Genomic DNA, 19,622 nt, shown 5'->3' with positions numbered 1-19,622 from the left:
AAAAAAAAGAACTTTCTTATGTACCCACTAAAGTATGCTTAAGGAAAATTTTATATGTGACTGGAGAGAGGTAGTAACTCAAACTGAGAGTAGAACCATTTTCCCAAAGTCATATCACATTCCTCTGAATGTTTTCTATCTGTTCACTATTTCAAAACCATGGGTCTGTTTGTGTATTTAACTGTGCCTCTGTTTGTCAGTTCTCTGAATCTATATGAATGCAGTCCTGTGCACAGTTTAAAATGAAAGGTTTGCCAGAGAATCTGTGTGTCTTGTTAACTACTATAGTAAACCCTTAAGTTTTCAAAATGACCTTTCTTTTCCTTTTACTTTCCTGACCTATGGCCAGATTGGGGAATGTAAGGATTAACATTCTTTAAAAATGTTTTAAGGGTGATAAGAGCACTCTTCCCAGAATAATTGGCTCGTGGTTTTACTGTTAGAAGAGAAAGGCAATGCTGCTGATGTAAACCTTAGAAAATGTAATTATATAGATTGGAGTTTTAAAAATTAAAGTGAAGTAGAAATCAATTTAGTATAACTTTTGAGCTAATATGTGTTTTAAACTTAAAAATTTAACTGTGCATTATATGACTCCTCATTTTTATAATAGATTCAGATTATTTTACAGATAAGAAGAAAGTCTATCTCTAGATATAACACACACCCCTCCCCCCATTCCTACCTTTCATTAGCTTTTAAACTGGGGAGGTTTATTATGTGTCTGTATCTTTAACTCTTTAGAGTGCAGACCACCCATGTCTCACATGAGATAAATTCATAGCCCATATAACACTAAGCCAAAGTGGCCTCTTAGGAAGGAATTTTGGCCACTGTAGAGAACCAAGTTAGAAATTAAGTTGAAAGATTTAACCAAGGTCACCTAAAAAGTTGGGAATTAAGAATAGCAAATATTATCTATATCTATCATCTATCCCCTATACCTGTCTCTACCTATTACCAATATCCTAATTGGTATAGTGTGATGTTTTTCTTCTTTAAAATATAATATATATGATGTTTCTCTCTGGGAGCAAGCAGGTTTCTTGGGGAGGTTTTCTGGAGGCAACCTTAATTTCAGTTAAAAGTAATAATCACCCAAAAGCAGCCAGGTGCTAAAAGTTCAAATCTTTTATTGCTTCCTCCAAAAATAGCCCGGTTAGTTTTCTTGGCCTATCTCTCTGCTTGGTTCCAAAAGCTCCCTCCGAATGTCTCCAAATCCAAAGGTTTGTCCTTCAGCTTCCAGCCAGTCAGGTGGAAGTTGTAATGAATCTTTCTTGCCTCTGAGAGAGGGCTTCTGGCTGAACTCACTTGACACTCCCCTCTCAATCTAAATTCAGCTGAACTCCTCTAGAGAACTTCTGTTTCTTATATATGATTTCCTCTGAGAGAGAGAGTGGGATTATGGGTTTCTCCCAGAGTGCTCTCTGGCCCTGAGAGCTTCAAGGGAGGTATGAATTCAGATATCTCATACTAAACCTTGAAATCTCCCAAACGTGTGAACTAAAATAAGTAAAGGTATGAACACAAGCATTGTTTCTCAGTTCCACTTAGTACCTTGTTTCTTCTGGCCCATAACATCTCCTTTTAGGATCAGATCAATAATATTGAATCATGCTAAATTAGATAATTATTGTCTCTATCAACTCTAATGACTTAACAGTTTGTAAAGATTCCAACAGTATAGTATGCTTAGTGAGCACATCAAATATGTTGCTTTATACACTTTCTATGAGAAAAGGAAAGACAAGAGAAAGGATGCAAGAACTAGAAATGGAAAAACAGGGGCAGGAACTAGAGAAAAATCAACCTTAAAAATCCCAGCCCCGACCTTTCTTCAAGTGTTTGCTCTCTTTACACTCTTTACCCACCAATTTTAAAAGATTGAGTAACTACCCTTTTTATCAGTAAGGTATCTAATAGAAACAAATGCTATCAAATTGAATCTGAGTGAGGAACAAAATTTTGTTTTAGCTCAGAGAATATTTTTTTACTGCTTAAGGCTAAAACTGAAAAAATGATCTTGAATCATAAAAGTTTGTAAATTCAGGTTTAATTGGATCCACCAAACAAAAGTTTGTAGATCATATTCATTTTAAATCTGAAGAACCATTTAGCTATAGGATTCTGTTTCCTAACATTGCCCACTCTGATATCTGACATCATGGAATTATGTTTAAAACTGCTACTAAGGTTCAATTCTGTACCCATTACTTGGATTGTACAGACAACTTACTATCCTATTCTATAGAGTAGGGGAAAAAAGTCTTGGGAGGGAGGGGACGGGGGCAAGCACTCACCTGGTGATCAGAAAAAGTAATACAAAGACACTTTGAAGATCTTTCTTAAGAACTTTAGAACTGATTACATAACATGGAGTAGACTGGCATAGGACCACCCAACATGGTATGACCTCATCACAGAAGATGCTGTGCTCCAAGAGCAAAGCTGAATTGAAGTAACTCAGAAAAAAATGTAAAATCCATAAAATTAGAGAATCCACTTCAAATGTTCATAGAGACTATATGTGCCTGTTCAATGAAAAAGTATTCTAAGTTCCTACAGGACTGATCAGCCATAGTGGGACATATTATAACTTGACTCTTTCTTGGGAAAAGCACAGGTCTTGAAATCAAAAGAAGTAAATTCCAATCCTGCCTCCTATTCTTCCTAGCTTTGTAAGCATGAAGAAGTTTCTCAGCCTTAGAACAGTGAAAAAATTTGATGATCTTGTACTCAGAAGACCTGAATTTGACTCGCAGTTCTGCCATTTGATAGCTATGAAACCACAGACAAATTACTATACTTCTCTGGGACTCCATTTCTTCATATATGGATAAATTTTAAAATTTAATCATTTAAGCCCTTTCTTTGTGCTAAGTGCTAGGAATAAAAAGACAAAAACAAAAAACGTTACCAACCTCAAGGAATTTACATTCTCTAGTGGTGTTTTCTGAGTCAGCTCAAATCAATTTAAATATTCAGAAATTTACTGAGCAGTAATGCTATTTATTGGTTTAAATGAATCTGTGTCAACAACAGTAGATTGTATCTTTTTATAATTCTTATCTTTTAAATAATTGTTTTAATAATGAATATTTGAAAATGAACTTAATTTCATTTTTTTATTTATGAAAATATACTTCTGGAAAAAAAGTTTAGAATAACTATAATATTGTTAGAAAATTTACTTTAAAATAATCATTTGGCACTGTTTAAAAAAAATTGGGTGGCAATTACTCTTTGATGATTCCACATCTAAAATCAAACAAGTTGATCATTTAAAATATTTCCAAATAAAATTTATTCTACTAATCACGTAGATTGCAGACAAAATGAAGAGAGATAATAGACATTGAGAATGGTAAATATGAAAGAGAGTAGAAGAGCATATGAAAGACAAATTCTTCAGTGGAACTCACAATTACTCTGTAGAAAGAGAGCACCCTATGAAGTTGGGGCATGATCTTAATTGGCAGATTAAATCCTGAAAGGGACTTAGCACCCTAAAAGAGTTAGTTAGCTGTAAGGAGAAGTGAAGTTGAGAAGCATAGCAGAGTCAGGAAAGATACCATGTGGCATAGTGGAGAAGAGGTAAGGAGAAAGACCTCTCAAGATATTGTGCTGTGGGGGATTACCTAAAGGAGGGTAGCAGTTATGTAATGGCTCCCAAGTAGATTTTATAGGGAAAATTTAACTTCGGGAACATGACTGGGATTTCTACAGAGGGTGGATCTCAGGAGTTTGACATAACTTGGATTTCAGACTGGACCACCTCCCCAAAGGATTGGATCAAGGAGCTAAACTGATTTCTATCAGAGCCTTTTGCCTGCTTGCTTCATGGATCAATTCTTTAGTTTCTCTTGATCCAAAACACTATTCAGGGTATCTCTCTAAGGGTACTGGATTACCCTGAGAGTAAAATGTAATAAAAAGCAACATACCTGGACTTTTGGTAATGGGGGCCAAGGTCATCACTGCTACATAGGGTATTTGTAATTCTCCCCAGTTTCAGAAGAGAAGAAACTACCTTAAGCTGGCTCCAGCCCTAGGATAGAAAAGCAGAGGTTTATTTTACACAAAGACTATCACAGGAGTTTGGGAGACTCCCAAGAACTAGGATAGGAGGAGGAGAAGAAGAAGAGAATGGTAAAAACATTACTATAATGATAAGGTGACCATGACAGATACTAGTGGCTACCATATCTATAGTGCCTTTCCTTAAGATTATGAAGATGATTCTAAATAGACAAGTTGGAAGGTATGTGACTTTTTATAGAGAACATTGACTCCCAGAGCAGAAGCTCCCACTATTCAACTATTCTCCACCCTGGCCTTATTTCTGGTTAATTGTGTCTAATTATGAAATTATGATGACTTCCGATGATGTTTTTATATCAAAATTTTATGTTAAACAATACATCTGTTAGAATTAATATCATTTCTCACAAATTGTTGTGTCATTTGTCTGTGGCATGAATGCTTAATGAGAGTCACATAGAAGAGGAAGAACTTTCTTAGTTTCTGGCTGGAAGCGTAACTTTCAGTTCATTTATTTTAAGAAAATCATGTTCTCTACCAAGGCCATAAGCATAAGTCATTTCATAACTACTCTTCTAGGAGCACAATTATTATAAATGCAGGCTCTACTTCATAAATCTACCCTATGTCAATGTTACATATATAAGAAAACAAACTACTACAAATTTTATATAATCACCTAATTTTATGTCAGCATTTTAGGAATGAAGGGTTTGATGTACTTGATCTTGAAAGTTATTTCTGTATATAAAATACTACTTTTTAAAAAAGAATAATAAAAAACCAAAGTTTTCTGTTCCTTTGTTAATTTTTATTATTCATGGTTATTTTTTTTTCTTTAAAACTTTTTTGGATCATGTTTAACTATCAGTTCATGGGTATAATTCTGAAAATTTTCCTTTCTTCCTCTCACCTTCTCCTTGAAGTCTGTGTCTTTACTTGTTTAAAAAGAAATCAACATTACTTTTCCATTCTGCCAAAGATTGTATTGAATTTTCCTGGCTGACAAAGGACCTCTTTAGAAAAACATTCTGCTTCCCCCAAGGGTCAAAGTGATCAAAGTTGAAATTACTCAAGAACATTGTTTTTTTCATCAGTCCTGATTTGAAGGAAATTATAGCAGCCTGCTTTATTTATGACCATTTAAAATACTTCCTTGACTAAAGGGAAATCTGACATGATAACCAAAGTTGTTGACTCTTGTTCAGAGTTGAAGAGTTTTCACTGTCATAGCATTCCGCTTTGGAGTTTTATTGAATGTCCTTAGAAGTATGGATATCATTGTTTCATGTTTATATATGGCTTAAAACTGAGTTTCTTCACATTTTTTTCAACTATTTAAGGGCAGGTAACATCATTCATGGCACTTTTCTAACAAAAAAAAAGATAAAGATACTAAATATCTATATATATTTGCATATATAAATACATATTCATATTTGAAAAAATTAAAACTATTATTTAGGAAAGGCAACTCCTCTGCAATTTAGAGTGTGTGCCTTGGGGCATTAAGGCTGATAATTTTCTAAGGGGCACAGAAACACTGTTGCAGAGACAAGACTTGAATCCATTAAGTAGTTATCTCACATACATATACAACATTGCTATGTATAATAGACACATATACATACATATATCATATATGTGTGAATATGTATTTTATATGTACATATATAAATAAACACACCACATTGCTGTGTTTACTAGACACATGTATATACATATGTGCAGATATATCATATAGGTTATGTTTTATATATACATATAGATATATAATATACACACACATCCTACATTGGCAGATATGTACACATATAGACAGCCTGGTGACACAGTGGATAGAATGTTGAACCAGGTGTCAGGAAAATGTGATTCTAAATTGGGCCTTAGACATTTACTAGCTATGGAACCCTGGACAAATCACCTGCCTCAGTCCCTTCATCAGCAAAATTGAGATAATAAAATTTCTATTGTACCTCTCATGTTCACATGCCCTACTTTCCCTCGTCCCAGAATTTTTAAAAATAAATTGTTTAGTCTCTTTTGCTCTTCAAACTATGCAATTATATCAGGTTTGAGCTCTCCCACATTTAAGCTTTGCTACATTTAAGTCCTATTGATATTGATACATGCTATGATTGCATATTAAGTATTAAATAATAATATAATATATTATATAATATACATATATCTCAGAGAATCCTGTTCCACAATCTTGTACCTTCAACCAAGGTTATTTGTTAACTCATTCTACTCAATATAATTCCAAGAATAGAAAGATTGTGCAAAACAGAAGATAAAAGAATATAAAAACAATTATCTTGGAATTATAATCTTGACCATTTTTTTAGAATGGTAGTTTTAAGATGTTTTTACACTACTTAATATTAATAGTTTGTCTTCTTTATTGACTGCTTAACTGTTCACTTAATAGATTATTGTATATTTTTGTTATATTTGTCCAAGAGTCTTCAAGAAGAAAGTTTTTGACCTCACCTTGGTTTTTCGGTCATCTGTTGTCAGTTCTTCAAACTCCTCTCCTAGCTTAAAAGAGATTTCATTATTTTTAAAGATGCTTTTGGTCTTGATGGTAATTAAATCCCCTTCCGTACTGATGGTCATAACAAGTTTTGTCAGATTACTCAGTTTCCTGGTAGCTAATTCCACTCCTAGAAAACAAATAATATTGTTTTCTAATATTGTTGACAAGTAAGAATTTCTTCTAGCTGTTAAAAAGTGTTATGCTTTAAATGGCTGGATTTCATTGGTTAATGCCTAAAGAGATTTGATATTACTAAAATGTAGTATAGGAAATAATAAGTCTCTGACTTGAGAAAACTATCAGTTGGCTCCCAAACCCCTAAGCTACTCATACATGTCCTTATGATGGAAAAATTATGTATGATTCCTATATATCTCCTGCATCCTAAACTTAAATATTTGATTTTTTGAAAGTAAATATAGAATCTCTATAAAGGCCCTTGCCCAATTTCGTTGTAATCTATAAGTGACCTTTTGGTTTCAAAGGATATATGCCAATAAAACATAAGCTCAGGCAGATCATGCCAAGCAGGAAAAGCTTAGAATAATATCTTAGCAACAGGATATGTGTTCTGCTCAAAAATTTGTCCAGTTAAATTTGGAAAGATTCTCTACCATGAGCTCAGCCAGTTGTTTTTTGATCATTAAATAAATAAAAATCCAAAGGGGTCCTCACTTCTGTGTAATACCCCTTCCTTATCTATAGTGATATGGAAACTACCAAGAATTCTATAATTTTCAGATTATTTACAAATGCTAATTTAACTATTAATACATGCAATTTTGATTATTTTATCCTTAAAAAGTACAGAGGAAAATGGGCAAGACAGAGTAGCAGTAAGCAATATAAAATACTCCCACTCAAAATACTCCCCCAAACAGATTTGCAAAATGTACCAGATAAAATCTTGATAGAGAAATTGAGGAAAAAAGTCACAATTTGTCAGCCCTAGTTACCCCAGAGAGAAGGACAGCGGTCTTTATACACTAGAAATAGAGCTGGTACAGAGTCTATGATGTGGATAGTAGTCCAATACCCAGGGAAAATTATGAACCAAGGCAAGAAGAGGTCCCAAACCCATATAGGATTCTATCAGATCCATATTAGGACATCACCACACCTATGCTGGGATACCAAGTGGGGGTCAAGTTCTAAATGATAGCTTTTTTCTATATATCTAGAACAGTTTGATACCTGTGTCCCATCTGTTCCCAACAATAGCTGTTGCTAGGTAGAGAGACCCCAGGACAGTAGGTCTAAAAAGGAAGAAGTCCAAAGACAAATGGTAGCAGTGGCATATATACTGGGAACATAGTGGGATCTTACAGCAGGTAGCCCAATTTACAGAAGAATAATCAGGACATAAATCCCAGACCAATGAGGAACCTAAAATTCTGTGGCTCTCAACCAGCAATGCTTTCAGATTAATAAGAACTGAATCCGATTGCATTCAGCAGTTGCACAGACCCAAGCGCAGTTCAGAAATTTTAAGAGTTCTGGCCAGGGAGGCAGCTATCAAACTTTGTCCTTTAGCATGCCATTTTGAAAACATGGAAAGAGATTGCTCTATGCCCAATTTCTGCCAGATTGATTTCCAGTTTTCCCATAATTTTTATCAAATAATGAATTTTTATGCCAAAATTTTGTCTTTACATTTGTAAAATACAAAGTTACTATATTTACTGCTGTAAATTGTATGTTTATTCTGTTCTATTCATCTATGTTTCTATTTCTTAGCCAATATCAAATAGTTGTGATAATTACTGTCTTATAATATAGTTCAAGATCTGGCACTGATGAATGTTCCTTTACATTTTTTTTTCCATTGGTTCCTTTAATATTCTTGATTTTTTTGTTTTTTCAAATGAATTTTTCTATTGTTTTTTCTAATTTAGTATAAAAATTGGTTATTTAATTGGATTGACACTTGAATATTGGTTTAGTGAAATTGACATTTTTATTATATTGGCCCTGCCTACCTATGAACAATTCAAATTTTTCCAATTTTTAAAACTGATTTCATTTGTATAAAATTTTTATAATTTGGTTTATATAGTTCCTGGGTTTGTTTTAGAGGTATACTCCCAGTTATTCTATACTGTCCAGAGTTATTTTAAATGAGATAGTTCTTATCATCTCTTCTTGCTAGGTTTTGTTTACAATATATTGGAATGCTAATGATTTGTGTGAATATACTTTATACTCTGCTAAAAATAAATAGTTTCAACTGACTTTTTAATTGAGTCTTTGGGATTTTTCAAGTATATCATCATATTGTCTGCAAAAAGAGATAGTTTTATTACTTCATTCCCAATTCTGATTACTCTATTTTTTTATTCTCTTTTTTTGACATTGCTAGGATTTCCAATACAAAATTAAATAATATTGACTGAACAAGTTGTGATATATGATTATGATAGAATACTACTGTGCTAAAAGAAATGACGAACTCAATGACCTTAGAAAAAGATGGATTTAGGGGGCAGCTAGGTGGTGCAGTGGATAGCACCAGCCCTGTAGTCAGGAGGACCTGAATTCAAGACTGATCTCAGACACTTAACTCTTCCTAGGTGCATGACCCTGGACAAGTCACTTAACCCCAATGCCTCAGGGAAAAAAAAAAAAAGAAATAAAGAAAAAGAAAAGAATAAAGCATGGATTGACTTGCACAAAAAAGTGAAAAATTAAATGAACAGAATAAAAAAATGTTATAGACAATAACAGCAATATTGTTTTAAGAATAACTTTGAGTGATTAATTCATTTTGATTACTATAAATACCTCAATTAACTATTAGTTAACTAATTATTGGAGAAAGATGCTATCTGCATATGGAGAAAGAACTGATAAATAGAAAAAGAATGATTTTACATATTTATTTATATATTTGGATCTGATGGTAGCCACCTCTATGGGTAGGAGGTATGAAAGAAAAAAAAAGAAATTCATGTGGTAACTTTATTATGTTTTAAAAGTAATAGCAAATTTTATGTAATAGATTTGCAGTTTCATGTGCAATATTATTTAAATTATACTGTTATGAAAATGCTTGGTTTTATTATATAAATTAAAAAATAAATTTTTTAAAGTTTAATTTTAATTTATGGGATAAAACAAGAATTTCTATAACACAATACAATAAAAAGATGATAGTACATGAAAGTGAAAATCTCCTATATACAATTTGCTATTTCTTTCAAATATACAACAAAATCATAATATAAATTTCTTTTTTTCCCTAACTCCTCATCCTAGATATAGCTAAAATTAGATCCAAACAGGTATGTGTGTGTGTATAAAATTATCCTTTTTTATTTCTATTTATCAGTTCTTTCTCTGGATGAAAATAGTATCTTCCATCATATGTTCTTTATAGTTAATTTAGGTATTTATAATATTTAAAATAACATTCACTCAAACTCATTCTAGAATTGCTGTGACTGTATAAAATGTTTTCTTGGTTCTGCTCATTTTGTTCTTTCTTATTACATGCAACTTCCATATTTTTCTAAAATCATTGAGCTCATCATTTCTTATAGCACAGTAGTATTCTATCACAATCATATATCACAACTGGTTCAGTCATTCACCAATCAATAGGTATCCCTGAAATGTCCAGTTCATTACCACCACAAAGAGAGTTGCTATAAACAATTTAGAATATAGAGTTTTTTTCCCTTTTTTTCTAATTATTTTTATAAATAGACTGAGTACTGGTACTGAATTAAGTTAAGTTTTAGAGAAAAGAAAGCACTGAAATCTTGCAGATGTCCAGTCTGTTCCTGGATCGTGGAATAAGACAATATTCAATACCCATAAAAAAGCATAATAGAACCAACTCAGACCTTCCTTTCAGAAGTGAGGGAGAGTCAAATATTAACATTGTCTGAAATCAGGAAGTAAGATAGAAGAATCATTAAATTTAAAAAAAAAAAAAGAAAGAAAGAAATGCACCCTAAAGAATTATCATGGTGGCAAAAAGTTCAAGATAGAAAACTTAAAAAAAAAAAAAAAAGACTCCAAAGCATCTATAAGCAAAACATCAGATTAAAACACAGATGAGGTACAAACATAAATGGAATTTCCTGAAGAAATGAAGAGTTTTTTTAGGAGCTTAAAATATTTTTATAAATGAAATGAAAGCTGTTGAAGAAAAAAAAATGAAAAAGATTAGAAAGGGGATTAGAAGCTAACTATATGAGTTACAAAGCCCTGTTCAAGCAACAAACACAGAAAATAAAAAAGGAATCTAACAGAAGCCCATGATTCAAACAAGGAATACTTGTTAAAGTCAAGAGTGAAAAGACAGAAGAAAATATAAAGTGTCTGATATCAAAAAAAATTTATCTAAAAATATATAAAGAAGAAAAATTTAAGAATATTATACTACCTAAATTCCATGACCAAAAATAAGAGCCTAGATATCTTAGAAAGAATGCACCAATCACCTCCTAAAAGAAATCCCAAAATGAAAATTCCTAGAAACATATACATATATATGTATATACGTGTGTGTGTGTGTGTGTGTGTGTGTGTGTGTACATATTGCTAACAACCTGAAAAATAAAATTTAAGTACCAAGGAACTACAATCAGAATCAAACAATTTAGCTGCCAATGGAATGCTTGAAATGTCATCTTCATCTTCCAAAAGGTAAAGAATTTGGGCTTGCAGCCAAGAATAACTTGGGGAAAAAGATATTTAATTCAGTTTTGGACATGCTGAATTTAAGATATCTAGAGGGCATGATATCTAATAGATAAGTGCATCTGTGAGACTGAACCAAGTATACTGAGAGGACAAATGTGCTTGAGAAGATGTAATTATAGAGTGTTAAAGGATCAGCATGCAAGATATCTCAAGGAGAGAAAGATAGCAAAGATTTTGGGGAAAATTCAAACCTTATTAATAATGACAAACAAATTAGTTTAAAAAAGAGAAAGAAACAACAACAACAACAAAAAACAGCTAACCTATATGCTTATTCTTTCACCTATAAAAAATCTTTGAGGGTATCATCTGTTGTAATAATGGTTGTTGTATGCCCTTCATTCTCGAAGAAGAAACATCAGGGAGGTGATGCTGTGACCTGTAAGTGAATTGGATTTAAGTGAAGGAGGGCTGTTCAGGGTCACCAATCTTACTTTTTCCTGTGAATCCCTCTGGGTCCAGGGATTTAGATCTATGACTTAGATCAGGATGACTGGGGTTGGACCTGGATACAGTGAGAGACCTTGACTTTTTTGAGCTGAGATCTTAAATTTGATTCAGTTTGACTGAGTCAATGCCCAATCAGTGTGATTAAGGATAAGTAAGAAATGAGGCAGAGAATGGACTCTTTGACCTAATCAAAAAGTTAAAAAAAAAATGGGGAGGGAAGAATCCACAGGCTTTCTGACCAAAACAGAAACAATGTCTATTTACGTTCACTCCAAGCCAATCAAGCCCCAAACAATGGCCAAGTGGGGTTCTGCCTGGGATCTGTTGTTGGCCAATGATTGAGAGATGGAGTGATTTGGTTTTAAGGCATGATCCTTAAGAAAGAAATGTAGCCTATAAACCCTAAGATATTTTGAGAGATTTCAGCAATAAAAATTTATATTCCTTTGGGCAGAGGACCCACAGGTAATGATATGACACTTTATGTGAACAGGAAGAAGGGAAGAGAAGGAAGAAAAAAGCAAAGAAAAGAAGGGAAGATTAGAAAGAAACAAATGGAAGGTGGGAAAGGAAGGAAGGAAGGAGGGATAGAGAAAAAGAGGGAGGAAAGAGGGAGGGAAGGAGGAAAGAAAGGAGGAGAAAGGAAGGAAGGAAGGAAGAAAGGAAGAAAGGAAGGAAAGAAAAAAAAAAGGAAGAAAGGAAGGTAGGAAGGAAGGAAGATAAGAAGAAAGGAAAGTAGGAAGGGAGGTAAGGAGGGAAGGAGGAAGGAAGGGAGGAAGGGAGGAAGGAGAAAAGAAAGAAGGAATCATCTATACACAAATTGAAGACATCTTTGGTGAATATGTAAGTAGGGACTACTCAACTATGAATGCTGCTTTTGCCATTTCCCAGCTGACTGAAAGATTTAGAGATTATAAGGTCTCATTGTTGTGTAATAGTTCCCTTTTATTTTCCAGCCTCAGTTTCCATAAATTATTCTGCCTCAGTTTCCCTGGTTGCAACCTCCCTTTTCTGCTCATTAGAACTGAGATAATTAGGGCTGTGGAGATCTGGCACTCCAGAAGATAAGACTCCAGATGTTCTATCTCAGATACCCAATTGGCATTATTTGTAATTCTAAGTTTCAGACTTTCTGGCTCTAGTTGGACACCTCCTTAACTCCCAATTTATTTGAATTTATGGTCCTACCCTCCCAACATGTCAGAACTGGATTGATGGACCCTGCCTGGAGATTCCCGCTCACCAGAGTTTGGACTCCCCCTCCTGCCTTTGTTTAGTTTTCAGAGCTTGGAGCTAGGGGTGTGTGTGTGTGTGTGTGTGTGTGTATAATATATATGTGTATGTATATAATATATATGTGTGTGTATATTATATGTGTGTGTGTGTGTGTGTGTGTGTGTGTGTGTGTCATTGAGAACTCATATTCGCTGCTGGATTCTTTGAGACAAAAATCTCATTCAGTTTTGGGATCAAAAATGGATTCTTTTGATCCCAAAAGCACAATCTCTCCCTCTAAGAAATCCAAATAAAATAGTAAAAACTCTCTAATCTCTATCTTGCCTCAGTTTCTCCAGCATCATACCATCATACTCATTGTTTGTTGATTATGAAAAAGCATTTCATTCAATACAGCAAAATGTTACAAATGACTCTTTTTCAACAAGTTGTTCCCTATTCACATATTGAGGTCATTCAAGAATCTTTGAGAAACATGAAAAACACTCCTTTTCAACAACATCTTGATTATAAATATCAGGAAAAGAATAAAACAGAAAGATGAATGATTGTGACAAGACATTCATAAATGTGATAAAAGAGATCTAGCACAGACCTCTTTGTGGGTGACATTGTGTTGGTTACATCACATTGGCATTCTACTGAATTCTGGAAGAATATCAGAGACTCCCTGAAGTGATTTAATCACTCAAAAGAGTCTGACCTCACAGTAAACACCACATGAATGAAGAATATTCATTGTCCAGGTTTTGAAAACCTATATAGACAGCCATAGAACCCAGTATAAATAACTTGGACAAATAGTACAGATAGATATTGAGTTAAACAGAAATAGTAGAACAGACAATATTACTTTCCACAAATTACAAATTTTTTATTGACTCCAAGATCACCATGGAAACAAAGACTGGGGTTGGCCCTGTACACGGACCTTGGCCTTTTTGAGCTGAAATCTTAAACTTGATCTAATTTGACTGAGGCAACAGTCTTTTTAAAGTCAATATTCTACCAGTGTTGCTATATAAAGCACAACGGTATCTGAAGAATTAAATATGAATATAGTTTGAGAACACTATAATGTTGGTTCTTAGAGTAAGCAGGCTATAATAGAAGAGGAACAAAAGATGCTAGCCACACAAAGAGAGCAAGGGATGATGGGTGCACAGCCAGAATATTCCACTGTTAACGATGGGATAGAGCAAGGAATACTTCCAGAACATTTGTTGGACTCCTTGTGTTTGGTGACCTTATGGGATGATATAGTCAGAAGTTTCATAGGATGAGAAGGCATGTATAAATTGTGGCCAGTATTGTTGATGGGGACTCTCAAAACAAGGAAATCACAGATAAGTGTGAATACTAATCAACTGATTATTTATTTAGTAAAAGGAATAAATAACTTATTTGATAGTATTATTGTAGATTCTTTAGGTGTCATCTATATATTAAACAGCAATTCCATAACCATGAATGGATGTTTACATTCCAAAATATTCACAGAAAATTCTAAAGAAGAGAGCCAGCTCATAATTGAAAAGCAAAAGCTTATTGGAAGTCAGAATGACTCAAGCCAAACTTAGATAACTTCCTCTTGGTCTCTGGGGAAGACAAAATGGTTCTCTCCAATCATTTCAGATGATTATTAACTCTCTTTCTGGAATAAAATCTTATTACATTGACACATCCTTTTCATTTAAAGCACACACACCACACCCTGATCAATACCCCCAGGCCTAAAACTGAAACATATAGTATTCCAAGAATTATCTAGGATTTCTTTTCTGATATCACTCATCAACCTAATGTCATTCCATACTCTTCCCATGACACTATACTACACAGTTGTGTCTCTTTGTTATCCCATGTGGGCTTCTGTTGACAAAGATATAGAAGTGGTTTGGCATTTCCTTCTCCAGCTTGTTTTACAAATGAAGAAACTGAGGTAAACGGGGTTAAGTGGCTTACCCAGGGTCAAACTGTAAATGTCTTAGGTCAGATTTGAACTCAGGAAGGTGAGTCTTTCTTGGTATTCTATCCACTGCACCAACTAAATGCCCAATTTGATTTTTATTTTAAAGTATTTCAAGAAGAAAAAGGGAGTAAGTGGATAAAAAAATTTCTTTAGAAAAAAATTCATTTTGTTTTATATTAATATAAATGAGGTCACTTACAGCTCAGAAGTAATGATGGTTCCAAATTAGATATACTATTCTTGATTAAACTTAAACTTTTATGTTAAAAAAAGATGAAAAACTCTTCTCTCTTAAGATTTAAGAATTAGAATGCCTCTTCATGCTATTATATGTGTCCACTAAAAAACCTGGACAAAATCTGTGAGAACAGATAAGCAGGAAAATTGCTATTACATGGTCCACATTTGACACCACATTATCACAAGATCCATTTAAAGGGCTAAATTATTTCTGCCTTCTCTGAACTCCAATATAATTATTGTCTGTATGGTTAATTTAAAAATTAATCATTCAGTGTCATGTGAAATCTCTTCTATTATTGTTTCAGTTCTTTAAATCCTTTATTTTTATTCAATTTTCTCTTTTCTTTATTCCCCAGTAAAGATAGTTCAGGGCAAGGAACTTTACTTCTTGGTAATTCCAATAGGGCCTAAAACAGTGTTTTATAATAATAAATATTCAATAATATTTTGTTATTACTAAAAATGAGATTTTAGGAATTCAAGATGAATCCAAATTTTGATTATTCTTAGCACTGTGCTATAATGAATCCCACCTCCAATAAATTTGCTATAAGTATAACAAAATTTGGTTCACCCAGTTGTTTCATATAGTCATCAAAATTTTCACAAGAAGTTTATTTCCATGTTCGTAAGAGGTTATCAACCATTTTGTCAGAAAGTAAGTTGATTCTTAAAAAGAAAAAAAAAGTATTAAACTTTTTGATGTTAATAGAATAATCATTATCAAAAGATACTTTCAGATCTGTTATGATCCTGCTTTGAATTAATGCTACCATGGAGAAAGTGGGGCAAACCTCACTATATACATATTTGATTTTTCTCATACCATCTAAAACAGAAGAATTAGCTATAAACAGGAAATAATTATGAAACTGATAGCCAGACTAATGTAGGAACAAGTCTATCGAAGAACAAACACCACTTTTTCACAGATCTCAAGGACTAATATTGCAAATATCATACATTGTCTTGTACTGAAGGACATGTGACAAAATACAGCAGCCAAAACCAGAGAAAGCCAGGAGGAAGTTCCAGGACTATTTAATGCTGCAGCAAATGGTCTTATACATCCCTAAATAAAATATCCTCTAAAATCATCAGTGGGTAGTTAGGAGTGAAGGTGGATGGGAGAGAAAGAATACACTAGTGTGGGAAAATTCCATAATATGAGGTAGGTAGATAGATGGATAGATTTTCCAAACCAAAAATCAGGAAATAGTTTCACAAAGTATGCTTTAAAAAAAAAAAAAAAAAACAAAGCCTTATTATAAGCAATTTCTTTTCCAAATCAGGACTTTTCCAGGAAATCTGGGACATACAGTCACTGTACCTCCTACAGGTTATGATTTTATTACAGTTTAACATAATGTAATGTTCTTAATGGCCTTGAGTAGGAAAAAAAAAAAAGATAATATTCAGCATACTCTAAATTGAGTCAGAACAATATTTAAAACCATCCAAAATATTTCTAATAGCATTTTTATAATAAAGGGCCAATCTTCATTTTTATAAAAAATTTTTTACTTAAGAGAACTTCACTTTCCAGTTATGCTAGATAAATGCAGTATTATTATAACGAGTGTCTTTGATCTGTTTATCAGATTGATTTTTGCCATGGCATACTTTGTTTTCCTTTTGGAAGGAAATTAGCAAATTCTAATTATCTAATGGAAATTATCTATGAAATATACATCAACTGATGACATTTAGAAGACTGTTCTATAGTCATATTGCTGGAAAAGGGAGAGATTCAACACTGACAATCTACATTTGATTATTGCAAGAACTGGTGGCAGCTTGTCAAATCTTCTGATTGCTCTTTGTTTTTCTCAAAGTTGTCTATCTTTAATCCATTTCACTTCTTATTAACACCTCTGCCAGAGGATAGGCAGAGGGTTGAATCAATTTAAATACTCATTAGCAACTCTGACTGAAGATTGAAGGGAGAAGAAATGTAAAACTATTTATTAAAATTAGGTTTATGGATTATCTTCAAAATCATTGCATCCCAATTGTTCTAAAATAATGGAAGATGACTGTATGTAAAGCTCTCAATGTTGAACAATTCATCATATTTTCAGCTGTTTCATTAAACTCTTTCGGCTTGATCTTGCTAGAAATTATTTTAACACAAAGAAATAGGAACCCTTACCTAAAAATAATCTAGGAGCTGAAGGATTCTGATTTCCCTCCTCTATTAGAAAGCAAATCACAAAAGTGGGTAGGACATAGATGTTTGTGGTGGTGATAGGAGGGTTCCTTCATTTCTCCTTAAGTGATGAAGTCTTGTCTTCGATCTTCTGTTTAGCGGGGCAGAAACTCAGAACTCTCCCAAATCAAAGTTAAAAATAGTGGCTGGAGAGTGGTTGGAATGTAATGATTTTTATTCAATTGTTATGTGTTACATTACAATAGCTATCTGTATTGGAAAGCTAATGAGATGAAATAGAGTGGGGGAAAAAAGAGGTCTGGGAACAAGTCTTTTGGCCATGACATGATACATTCTCAGTTCCATAAAAGGGGGAGAGGGGAATCAATTAGTAAGTTTTCAATGAAATAGATACATTTAATTATCTTTATATTATACCATAATAAATGTTTGTTGAATTTTACTTGAATTAAATTGACTTTCTGATGGGAAAAAATTTTAACAATAGTAATGTAATAGATATGTGTGGAAGTATTCAAGAAGGATGCTTTTAGTTACTAATTGTACATTTTGAACCAGATTTCTCATAGACTTTTTAATATGTCCATGACCAAACTTACTATATTTCCTCAGCCAAGCCTTATCCTTTTCTTCATTTTATTATCACTATCAAGGACATTATTGTTCTTTTAGTCAGCTGGTCTTAAAACCTTCAGGTCATCCTCAACTCCCACCTGGCTGAACTCCCTTTAAAGAAGGGACCCCCAAATTCCAAAACTCCTTGAAGGAGAGATTTTCCTTGGACCCTGCTTCTGTGGGATCTTGCCGGAGGGAAACAAGATAAACAGCTTCATTCTGTTATCTAGGTGGGACTAGTTGAGTCAGGAGTTGGAGAACCCTATTCAGTTGAAGATTTTCTATTCAGTTCCAGCTCAAACTCCACCTACCAACCTCATCAGGAGGGGGAGTAGGTCTAGGCTTGTAGCCAAAGGCTTCTATTATACAAATGGCTATTTTAAACCCAGTCCTTGTAGAGGACCTCACATACCAGGCCATGCCAAGGAACCCCTGCTCGCTGGGATTATTTATTATTTATCTTCACCTATTTCCATAACAAGACTTTATATCTCTCTGTCAGGATTTCTCTATTAGAAACTTTACTTCTCTGCAGGACTCCTCCACTACTTTACTTCCCTGTTGGGACTTTGCCACTGAGGAATTCAGCCTTTCTATTCATGCATAGCAAAAGCTGACTTCCCAATGCCTATAATAAACCTCTTTTACCAATCTAGGTTTTGGGGTTCATAAATTCCCTAACAAAAGATCTTTGTACCACCAGAAAGGGGGGTTCCCCAAACTCCCTACCCATGAGCCAAATCCTAAGGGGATTTAAGGGAGCCAAGCCTCTTTATTTGGTTCCCTGAACCCTGAACCTCTCACTAACCTCATCATTTAACTCCCTGACCACCAGGAACTCTCTGACCACCAGGAACCATAATCTCATCATTTTGGTTCCCTGAATCTAATCTCATCATTTGGTTCCCTGACCCAAAGGGAACCCCAAAATATAGATCTCATCACCTTCTACATCTTTATCATGCTCCAAGAACTACTTCACCATGGAACCAGCCTTGGTGGTACTCTCTGCTCCTTTGATTGGAGCACAGGGCAAAGAATACTACTCTAAACCTCTCACAGAAAGGCTACTTAGGCCAGTCTAATCTTCATTAGTCCTTCCCACTCTTTAAAATTCTTCACATTTCTTCCCCCATAATTTCCCATTCCACTTTCAGTTTCCTTTTGTGTATTGTCTTCTCCCATTAGATTTGTTCCTTGAAGGTAGAAATTGTCTTTTTCCTTTTACCAGTTATCCCGACTTTTGTCTTGCCGCTACTTCTCTGGAAGAGTCAGGCTAACAGTTTTACTCAACTCTGCTTCCTCTTTGCATACACAGCATTTAGCACCATATTTATTGAATGTTTACTTACTGATTCACTTTCTCTGCCTGTCTCCCTTTTCCCCTTCCCCTTTCTCCCCCTTCCCTTCCTCTCTATCTCTCTCCCCCCACCCCCCTCTTCCCTGCCAAAGCCCTCATCACCTTACACTATTGCAATAGCTTATTGATGGATCTCCCTATATTGTGTATCACCCTATTCTAATCCATCCTCAATTCAGTTGTTAGGCTGATCTTCCTAAATAGTTTGACCATATCAGTTACCACCTCCACTACTATTATCTAGTAAATTTCAAGGGTCCCAATTAGCTACAGGATAAAAAAG

The 19,622-nt window shown here is 34.0% G+C and overlaps 1 pseudogene; it reads right to left on the bottom strand.

The window, feature by feature from the left end:
* Positions 1-6,492: 6,492 nt before the first annotated feature.
* On the bottom strand, positions 6,493-15,841 carry LOC127546469 (fatty acid-binding protein 12-like; annotated as a pseudogene).
* Positions 15,842-19,622: the final 3,781 nt, after the last annotated feature.

This window comes from Antechinus flavipes, chromosome 1 (assembly GCF_016432865.1).
Source record: "Antechinus flavipes isolate AdamAnt ecotype Samford, QLD, Australia chromosome 1, AdamAnt_v2, whole genome shotgun sequence".
NCBI lineage: Eukaryota > Metazoa > Chordata > Mammalia > Dasyuromorphia > Dasyuridae > Antechinus > Antechinus flavipes.
Note: the sequence above shows the minus strand (reverse complement) of the source record. Positions and strands in the feature narration are given on the sequence as shown.